The sequence below is a fragment of the Solanum stenotomum genome, chromosome 3, assembly GCF_019186545.1.
Source record: "Solanum stenotomum isolate F172 chromosome 3, ASM1918654v1, whole genome shotgun sequence".
Taxonomy (NCBI): Eukaryota; Viridiplantae; Streptophyta; class Magnoliopsida; order Solanales; family Solanaceae; genus Solanum; species Solanum stenotomum.
The window spans coordinates 28,780,883-28,791,754 of NC_064284.1; the positions used below are offsets into that span (position 1 = coordinate 28,780,883).

Sequence of the window (10,872 nt, forward strand, 5' to 3'; positions counted from 1 at the left end):
GTTTGACTCCTACATAGGCAGCAGCTGCGCAGCTATCATGGCTGCTACGGCCACTGGACGACCTCCTTTCGAGGCTGTCCAGCCTGCCCCACCACCCCAAACCACCACTTATGCCATCCTTTTCAATTCCAATACTATAAATCATAAAAAATCTGCCCTAATTAATTCAAAAACAATCGTAAAATCAATCGAAATAATTCATGGAGAACCTACTATCACGTTTTCAATGGAGGAAAGGCAAGACTTTATGATCGAAGAGGGATTACATCAAGCAGTGGTGTTTAAATTATCCCATGGTGCGCCAGATTTGAAGGTATTAAGGTCAATTTTACCGAAACATCTTGGTACCAAGGGAAATTGTTTAATTGGCTTACTTGCTCCAAGACAAATTTTGGTGAGGTTTGATCAATATGAAGATTATGTATTAGTTTTATCTCACTCAGTTAATTATCTTCTCTACAATGGAGAGGAGCACCAACATAGGGTTTTTTCATGGTCCATTGAATATAACCCTAAGGAGAAAACGACGTTAGCTATGCTTTGGATTTCTTTACCGAACTTATCAACAGATTTGTTTGCAAAGAAGTCTATGCTATCTATGGCATCAGCAGTTGGGAAACCAATAGCTATAGATAAATCTACTCAAATCAAGTCAAGACCTAGCACGGCTAGGATCAAGGTAATACTTGATCTAATGGAAAAGCTTCCAAATCGTATAGGATTGAAGTTTGTGGATGGAAAATCTGGTAAGTTGATCGAGGATTTTCAGGAGATTGTATATGATAATCTATCTTTGTATTGTAATTATTGTAAGCGCCAAGGTCATGATGAAGATAGTTGTCGTTTGATCTCGAAAAGAAATCAAAATAACAAACAAATTGATGATACCATTGAAGTTGCTTTAAAAGGTACTACCGATTGTGAAAAGTATCAAGGTGATGCGAGAGAAAAATAAATGAAAAAAGAAAGATTGTAGATGTCAATCAAAGTAAAACTACTTATTTAGATCGACAATTGGTTGCTGCCACTTCTAAGCAAAATCGTGCAGACTCAATGGATGTTGATATAAGTAATATTGATGTTCAAACAACTACCGAAAATAAAGATGATTGTAATAACCAACATGCTGCTACTAATAAGGTGCAATCAAAAGAAGTTGGGCTGAATTTGATGTCTAATGCAACTAAAAACGCAGGGGAAACACCAAGAGTTAGGGTTGATGCGCCGCGAGTTGGTTCAGGGCAAAAATTAATGGATTCAGGACAAAAACTAATGGATACATCTGATGTTGAAGATGCTGAAATTTCTCGGCAACATGTTTTGCAAGTTGGAAACGAGAATGCAACTGAAAATTGGAGAGTGGTTGCACACAAAACATCAACTAGTAGTCGGATCCTTTCCCCGACTAGTCAAAATAATTCTACATGTAGTGAAAAAGGTCCGACTGGAAATTTTCATGACAGTGAGAAGAGGCAAGATATTAGTAATGCCTCAAGAGACCTATTATGTTCGAATAGCTTTGATGCTTTATTAAAGACTACTGGAAAGCAAGTAAGGTTAACAGAGAATGACAACGATTTGATCCAAGAAAATTAGGTCTCACCACCTGCTTTGAATAGCAAATTAAGTTCAGAAGATTTCGTATTTGTGCCTAAATGTGTGCTTGCAAAGAAGAATGAGTCAAGGGCCTTAGTGTCAAATACAATTGATTTGGGTTAGGATTCTCTTGATGAAGATGAGGAAGAAAATATGTTGGGCATATGCTTTGATAGAGTGGATAGGGAAGGGGATATATCACCTAGGCAACAAAGAAGTGGAAGCAACAAAAGCAAAAAGAAGACACATGGAAGACAACATAGTTGGGACGGTAAAATGACTAAGGAGTTTGTTCCAAGGCACCTACCGATACGACAGGCAAAGCAAAACCATTTGACAGTATCAATAGGTTCAACTAGAACCAATAAATTCATAAAGAAGGTATGAATTTTCAAGTGTTGTTGGATAGGTTTGAAGAAGAATACAAGAGAAAAATACTTCAAGTTACTTTTGATGGGCAATCAATCTTTTTTAATTCATGCTTTTGTAATAGAAATTTTGCGGTTGATAACTCAACTTTCTTCTTGATTGACATATTTTTACATTATTTAAGCATCCTCATTTGTAATATCATCATGGAGTGTATTACAAACTATGTGATGATCAGAAAATACTTAGTTCTCTCTAGCTCTTATTTTCTTTATGCTTGTTAAGTAACAGAAGTTAGGTACTTCATTAGGATTAGTAAGGTAAGGCATATCCCCCCTTGCTTGTACTTGTTCCTATTGATATTTTTTTATGTTTAATAAAAGGCCGCTAGACACTATCTAGTGGTAAATTTGCTTTTTTTTTTTTAAAAAAAAGTTCATTTTACAATGTATAGTATGTGTATCAGATGTTGTTTAGGGTCATAAGGTATCTCAATACCAAGCTAAGTTCAAAATATTTTTATCAGCCAAGTTTTTCACATGAGTTCAAACAACCATATCTCTTAAAATATGAAGATTTAGAAGACCCATGAACTAACAAATTTAAGTCTACGAGTCTTTTTTACAACGCCGCCAACCATTTGTCAATCTGAGTCCGGAATAAAAAGTTATGTCTGTATTACCAGAGGCGCTCCAACTAGGCGGAGGTTCTCGACCATGTCCGCAACATGGAGAGGAAGCTGACCACATTGCCCCCTTGAATGAAATTTCATCTTTCAGCTCCACGACACAGAGCCAACGCAAAGCTGGGCCAAAAATTCAACAATTTTTAAGAGTATATTTGTTCTAAAAACCTTTAGGAAGTTATCTAAATGGTCATAAATGCGTAAGAAATCAGTTTTCATAATTAAACCCTCTCACTCATTCCTATGTTCAAGAAACACCAAAGGTAGGGTTCATCTTCCAAGATTTTCTGTCAAACTTCGTCACTAAAGTATGTAGGAATTCATTGAGGATTTTTTTCATTCTCATGTCCAAGATTTCTCATTTTTCATGCACATTATTCTACAGTTAGGGTTATCAAATCTGCTTTCAATTCATCATATTTATGACTCAAATTGCACAATGTCTTGAACTTTTTATTTATGATTATGGATTCTTGACTAATACACTTCCTTTTTATACTTAGTAAGGTTTTTCATTGTTGTAACACCCCAGATTCGAGAAAGGGGAATAATAGCATTTTTCAGAAGTTGCAGGTGCCACCGATGGAGGCCACCCACGGCCCGTGGTTGGGACCACGGACCGTAGGTGTAGTCTTTCTTTTTATCTTTTTTTATCTATGTTTTTTCCTTCTTTATTTACTTTTAAAGTTTCACCTCTATAACTTATATCTATTAAACTTCTATTCTTAATAATACAATTAATTTCATGACTTTTAAATTTTCATATTTATAACCCCCAACTATTAAATTATAAAATTTAAGATACTTTATGATATTTCTCCATTTTTGTCAATATAAATTCACAAGTTTTTTGTTTCATGAAATTTCAACTCAAGATTATTTTTTATATTTCATTGTTTTTTATAGTATTATTCTATTATCAAATCCATGTGTTAACTTGACACGATGAAGAAGACTCTTGAATGTTGATTAATTTGACAAAAAAGGTGTCGGTCAAGAGCTCAAAAAAGTGGGCACTTATTTTGTATTCTTATTTTTATCTATTTTCTTATGATAAAATTCTAAGGAAGTGTTTGCCTATCATCAAATATATACATAATAATGAATCAAAAAATATAATTTTGTATACCCGTAAAGACACTTAGTAAAGTCTGGTGGTCGAAAACAAACTCTCTAGCTTCTCTCTTCAATTCTCTCTCTAGAAAAAAAGTAGACGTTTCTTTACCGTTGAAATCGCTGTTGGGTGAATATTTCTCACCGTGGACCTCCCGGTCCTCGGTGACCCGCTAAGTACAAATCAACAGAATTGCCCGCTACAATCTCAAAGACCCACTCTTCACACAGATCAATTTCCCCCTTGCCAACGAGGAGATCGGAAAATTCTCTCAGTTAAAATCATCAAAGCTCCGGCAATCAAAATCCATTACCTACGGGATGGAGCAACACTGGGGCAGAAAGCCTTAAACCCTCCTACGCAAACCTTACAGCGAATCAAATATGAAAAGATCGAGGGTTCGACTCCGATCCAACCAAAACTCATGAAATCCTCAACGGGAAACCACTGGTGACATTCTCCAAAGAAGAAAACAAAATGCTCGCCCAAACCGGTAAATGGACTATCATAGGTAAATTCTCTCATATCCGTCCTTCAATCGACATCATTAGAAGAGAATTTACCAAAATAATCCTAGGAAAAGGAAATATTAGAATTGGAGGTTATGATATGCATCATGTTTTTCTTGACTTTGATAACATTGAGGATCATCTGAACGTGTTGTCAAGGAGTTTTATTTCTCTGGGACGCCTTAACATTATGAAGATCACTACAAGAAAAGTGTGAATTACATGAGAATATTTTATGGGATTACGTATGAAATTCGCATGAAAAGAAGTTTTCTGTGAATTTTCCTATAAAAAAGAATCTGAAGGTAAAATCTTCGTAGGTAATTATTTCCTGCGAATTTCAAAATTCCCAACTAATTTACCTAGGGATCTAAATTCCGCAAGTAAATTACTTTCGATTTTTCTTGCAAAAAATACAAAAAATAAAAATGAATGTTCTTACCAATTTATTCGCAAGTAAAGCCGCAAGAAGATATTCAAATAAATTTCTTTAAACAATATTAATTATTATCTCCTATTTATATATGTTATTATTCATTGAACCCCCTATTCATATTTCTCACACAACTACCCACCCATTGCACAATTTCATAAGTGCCCAATCCCCCATGAGATTCAATTTACTTGCCCTCCTAATGCCAACTCCCCATGAGATTTCATGCCCACTCATTTATAGTTGCTCCTTGAAATTTCATTCTACAAATATTCTAAGTCACAGAATTATAAATGCTAAATTTTTTATAGCTTTTTCCGAAGTACAAAAGATACCATGACACTACCCTAATTTTTTTGTGTCTTTCTCCAATTTGATTAATTTTTTTTTAAAAAAATAATTAATTCAATTGAGTATTTAAAATATCATTTAGATATTCATAAATTCTACAAAAGTACTCTTAATTCATCTCATATTAATACGGTAATAAAATATATCTTAAACATTCGCTAAAGTTCATGTAATTTGACTCTTAAAAAGTAAAACATGACAATTATTTATATATTTAAAATAAATCACTACCACCCAACATTCATGAAAATTTTATGCTTACACTTCCTATGAGATAATGTCTATAACTAAGCATATTAAACGTAGACAAAGTTTAAATTATACTTACAAATTTTTTATAAATAAATAATTGAAAATATAAATAAATTTATAAGTTTAAAGTGGAAGAAAGTTATAATCAATAATTGATAGTATATCTTATTAGGTATTTGTGGTATTTTCAATTTTAATTTATATTTTAACATACTTAATTATATATTTGCAAATAAATATCATTTAATAACTTACTATATATAGAGAAATTATGTCATTATTAACGCTTATAAAAAATATCAATTGGATATACAAGTAAATTTTATTTATTTTTTATTTAATATAATTTTATCAATGAAGGGTAATTAAATTTCACATTAATAATGTACATCATCAAATTTTTCTATACTTTAATTTAATGCTTGACTTATTCAATAATATACAATTTAATATAACTAATATTAAATCAAATTTAATCACAGTTATGATAGGAAAAATAAATTTTCCTCTATTGTATCTATCCCCACTGAAGTTGTGTTCGAAACCAAAGAGAAGATCCCCGAAGAGAAAAAAATATGGTACCCCTCCTCTACTTGGTCTCGAACTAAACTTGAGTGAGAATATAAAGATTGTGAACAAGACCTCTCTATGGTTAATGCAGAGGAAGATATAGCTCATCCCTCTCTGATGATGAATTAATTAGGGGTGACATGCCTTCTTTAACTTGTGTTAAGGCAGATATCCCTAATCAAGTTCAACACAAAGTGGAATACTACAACAACTTCTCCCATAGAGGGAGGAGGGAGTCACTGAATGAAGAAATAACACTTACCAATTCTCTTGAGTCCACTCACAAATCACAAATATCAACCCCTCCCTAATACTTCCTATGATTAATACACTCTCATGGAATATTAGGGGGATTGGGTCTAAGGTTCATTGGAGAGACTACAAACTCTCAAACGACAACACAAATTTCCTTATATGTTTATTCAAGAACCCATGGTGAACTCGAGGAAAATTGAAAAATTCAGAAGGATATTAGGATACACTCATTGTTTCCATAATTGCTCCAACAAGATTTGGATTTTTTGGTCCATTGATTATAGCTTGGATATCATTGAAGACAAGGAACAACATGTCTTGGTACATGTATATCATCCACAAAATTCTATGGACTTTCATATCGTTTACGCAAAATGTGATGAGAAACTCCGAGTACCACTTTGGGATGATTTGAGAGATATTTATAGCAGAATAACATGACATTTGGGTGTTGTGGGTGACTTTAATGTCATCACTTGTCCTGAGGAAAAAATCAGAGGTCTCCCTTTTAGACTGGAAGAAAGTTATGATTTCACCTCTTATCTAGATGATTGCGATCTCTAAGATGGAGGGTATCTAGGTCCCAAGTTTACTTGGAGTGACAATCGAGATCCTCCTAACACTATCTGGAAGAGACTTGACAGGCTTACTTACAATATTTATTGGTTTGACAAATTTAGTGGAACTACTGTTACCCACTTAACTAGAACTTGTTCGGATCACGCTCCTCTCTTAATTAGTTGTATCCCTGATAACGCTAACTTTATTAAATATTTCAGGTTTCTGAACATATGGGCTGATCATGAGAAGTATTTGTTTGTCATCCAAGAGGACTGGACTCCTAGTCAAGAAGGCAACCCCTCGCAAGTCCTACATCAAAAAATTAAAAATACTATTAAAGGTCTTAGTAGCTGGTCGAGAACTGCTTTTGGTGATTTGTATGAAGAGCCTTAAAGACTAGAATGCCTCGTCAGAGATCTAGAGGAGGCTTCTATCAACAACAATACCCAGGAGAACAAAATGAATCTCTCTAAAGCTAAAGTTGAATACACTAGATTCCTAAAAATTCAGGAAAAAGTTTTGAGCCAGAAAGCTAGAATTAAATGGTTGGAAGAAGGAGACACTACTCTACCTTTTTCCACAATGTTATCAAGGAAAAGATGAAGATATTAACTATTCACAAGATTAAGGCTCAAGACGGGAATTGGGTGGAAGGAACACCGCAAGTAGCAGATGCTGCAATCAATTTTTCTCTCATCTTTTCAAAGCTGAGCATATAGAAGAAGATAATTATGTTCTTAATGCAAAAGAGAGGATGGTCACAAATGAGGACAATGATAATCTTACTTCCCTGCCTACCCTTCAAGAGGTAAAAGACACGATCTTCTCGATTGATCCAGATAGTGCACCAGATGGACTAAATGGAAAATTTTACCAATCAGCTTGGTAAATTATAGAAAATGATATTCATGCGGCCATTATATCATTATTCCAAGGTGCTACCCTTCCAAAAAAAATCTCTCATACCTGCATTGTATGCTTCCTAAAGTCAATTCCCCCCAAGATTTTACTGACTTTAGGCCTATTAGTCTTTGTAATACTTCGAGTAAGATCATTGCTAAACTTATCAATACTAGACTATCTAAAATACTTCCTAACATCATTAGCCATAATCAAACTGGTTTTGTTAAAGGAAGAGCCATAATCGAAAATATCTTGTTAGCCCAGAAAATTGTTAATGATATTAACAAATATAGTTATGGGGTAATGTTGTGATTAAACTTGATATGTCAAAGGCCTATGATAGAGTTTCATGGCCTTTTCTTTGCTTTATTCCGAGGAAACTTGGCTTTGCAAAGTCTTAGATTGATCTTATATACAGGTACATATCTAATAACTGGTACACACTGCTAGTTAATGGAAGAAGACATGGCTTCTTTAAATCTGAAAGAGGCCTCATTCAGTTAGCTTGAAAACTGACTCGTAGTTGGAAATCGCTTCCTCAACAACTAAGGCTGGGCACCGGACCAGAATGGGCCCATCGGATCGGAACGAACCGGTACCGGACCGGAACGGGACGGTTTGACCGGGTTGTTGACCGGTATCGGGATGAACCGGACCGGAACTATCGAGATGGAGGCTCAGTTCCGTCCCCTCCCACTATATACCGGGATAGAATCGGGACGGACCGGAACGGAACGGGACGGCACATATAGCTATTTCAAAAAATAATTATTTTTTTTGAGTTATTCTGAATTATGAAAATATGAATGTTTTTTTTTATTTTTCTAAGTTATATTAATTTATAGTATTTAAGTTTTAAAATTTATAATAATTTTACTTAAGTTTATTTTAAAGATATATTTTTTTAATTTTTACGTATATAAATTTGTAAGTTAAGTTTAATAAAGCTTTTTTTTTAAAGTTTTTGAGCTTATGTAGTTATGTTATAAGTTTTAAAGATTTGAATCTTTTGAAGTTTATAAATTATTAAGTTATACTTATAACTTGTAAGTTAAATAACTTAAGTTTGTAATTTTAAAAAATTAAATAAACAAAAAAGAAATGTTAATAAAAGTAAATAATGACAAAAATATTATTTTTTATTTTAATTAAAAATAATTTACCGGGATCAGACCGGTACCAGACCGGACCGGAACGGAACTGGAATGAACCGGAATGAACCGGTACCGGTATATCGGTACCAAATCATGATACCGTTCCGTTTCGTGTACCGGTTCAATGTATCCCATCCCGTCCCGAATACTACCGGACCGGAACGAACCAGAATGGTAACGGAACGAACCGGAATGGTTTCGGTACAACTTGTTTCAGTGCCCTGCCTTATCAACAACTATCTTTCGAATGTCCTATCTCTCTCTTCAACGCTTTAAAACGAGCTAGAAGGCTTCTCTTAAAGCAGAAAAATAGGAGTTATACAGGGAGATCCTCTCTCACTTAACCTTTTTGTACTCTCGGTTGAATTATTGTCTAAATTGCTTAAGCTTTATATAGAGATCCTGCTTTCATTGGTTTTTTAATGTAATCTTCTGGACCCCAAGTTAACCATCTATCTTTTGCAGATGATACTATTATCTTCAGTAGTGGAAGAAAAGCCACTCTCCATGTTATTCTGAAGACACTAGCTACATATGAAAGAGTCTTTTGTCAGCTGATTAACAAAAACAAATGCTCTTTCACCATGGCTCCTAACACTTGTTTAATTTCTATCAGAAGGGTCGGGAAAATTCTTCATATGAGATATGAACATCTTCTTATTAAATATTTAGGATGTCCAATATATATAGGAAGGAAGATCCTTGAAATTTTCACTGATATGATCTGCAAGATCACCAGCAGGATCAAGGGATGTCATCTTAAACTCTTTTCGTCTGGAGGAAGAGCTACTCTTATTAGACATGTACTACTAGCACTCAATGTTCACACTCTTGCAGTTGTACATCCTCCCAAAGGCACTGTTGAGATGATTGAGACCTATCTGACTAGGTTTTATTGGTCTGGTAATAAAGAAGGAAGGAAATATGATTGGATATCTTAGGAAAACCTAAGTTACCCATACAATGAAAGAGGGTCCAATTTCAGAAAGCTTGTAAACACTTACAAATCTTTCACGGCAAAACGGTGGTGGAAGTTTAGAACTACTGATTCCTTATGGACAAATTTCTTAAAGGCAAAGTACTGCAGAGATGAACACCCTACTACTGTCCAATGAAAATAAGGTCAATCTCATAGACGAAAAGCTATGTTAATAATGAGAGGTGAAATGGATGATAAGATCTGGTGGAAAGTTAAGAAAGGAAACACCAACTTTTGGTTCGATAATTGAATCAAACATGGGTCTTTAAGTGATCTAACTGAAGACACTCTGGTATGCCAACATATATGTATCAAAGAGGTTCTCAAACAAGGTCAATTGGACTGGACAATCCTTAATCCTCATCCTCCTGATCAAATCAAAGAGATCATCGAAAAATGTTAATCTTATCTCTTATTGCCGAGGATACTCCGTATTGGAAATTCTCTGAATCAGGAAACTTCTCTGTTTCATCAGCTTGGAGGCTCCTTAGACAGAAAAAACCTTTTGCACCTATTGACTCTAAGATTTGGCAAAAAAATGTTCCTTAAAAAATGTCATGTGTTGCTTGGAAAGACATCCACTGCAGATTGCCTACTGATGATAAGGTAAATAAAAAATTTAAAATAACTTGTGTCTCTAAATGTTTTTGTTGTGTTAGCGCAGGTATGAATCCAGGAATGGAAATGTAATGACCTTCTTGGTCATTTTTGTGTCTTGCCTTCTGTGTGTCGTTTAGAGCGTTCCTATAGCGACCCCAAGTCATTTACGACTTGCTGGGACTGACAGTTCGGTCACCTGGTCGTTCGTTTGGTCTTGGTGTGAGTTTTTGTGTTTTGGAGCTTTTGAACCTTGAATGGTCATTTTCGATCAAAAGTTCAAGAAGATGACATCGGAATCCAATTCTGACGATTTCATCAGCTCCGAAAGGGTCATTTTAGGCTAGTAGCATGGTCGACATGACTCCTGAGGTTTTCAGTGTGAGTCAGTGCAATTAGGCGTTTTAGCCTTTGAATTTTGGCTTAAGTTTGACTTTGGTCAACATTTTGAGTAAACGCGCTCGGATGAGAATTCCGTCAGTGCGGTTAGCTCCGGAATGTTGAGTTTGGTCTAGATTGACCCTTCTTTTGTGTCCCGAGGTTT

The 10,872-nt window shown here is 34.7% G+C and overlaps 2 protein-coding genes and 1 pseudogene across 3 annotated transcripts in view; all 3 read left to right on the forward strand.

Moving 5' to 3' along the window:
* Positions 1-10,872, forward strand: part of LOC125859461 (uncharacterized) — an 819,298-nt gene that overhangs the window by 762,160 nt on the left and 46,266 nt on the right. The window lies entirely within an intron of this gene.
* Positions 1-10,872, forward strand: part of LOC125859444 (probable pectinesterase/pectinesterase inhibitor 51) — a 578,280-nt gene that overhangs the window by 516,921 nt on the left and 50,487 nt on the right. The gene's annotated exons all lie outside the window — the stretch shown is intronic.
* LOC125858840 (uncharacterized) lies at positions 695-2,263 on the forward strand (annotated as a pseudogene).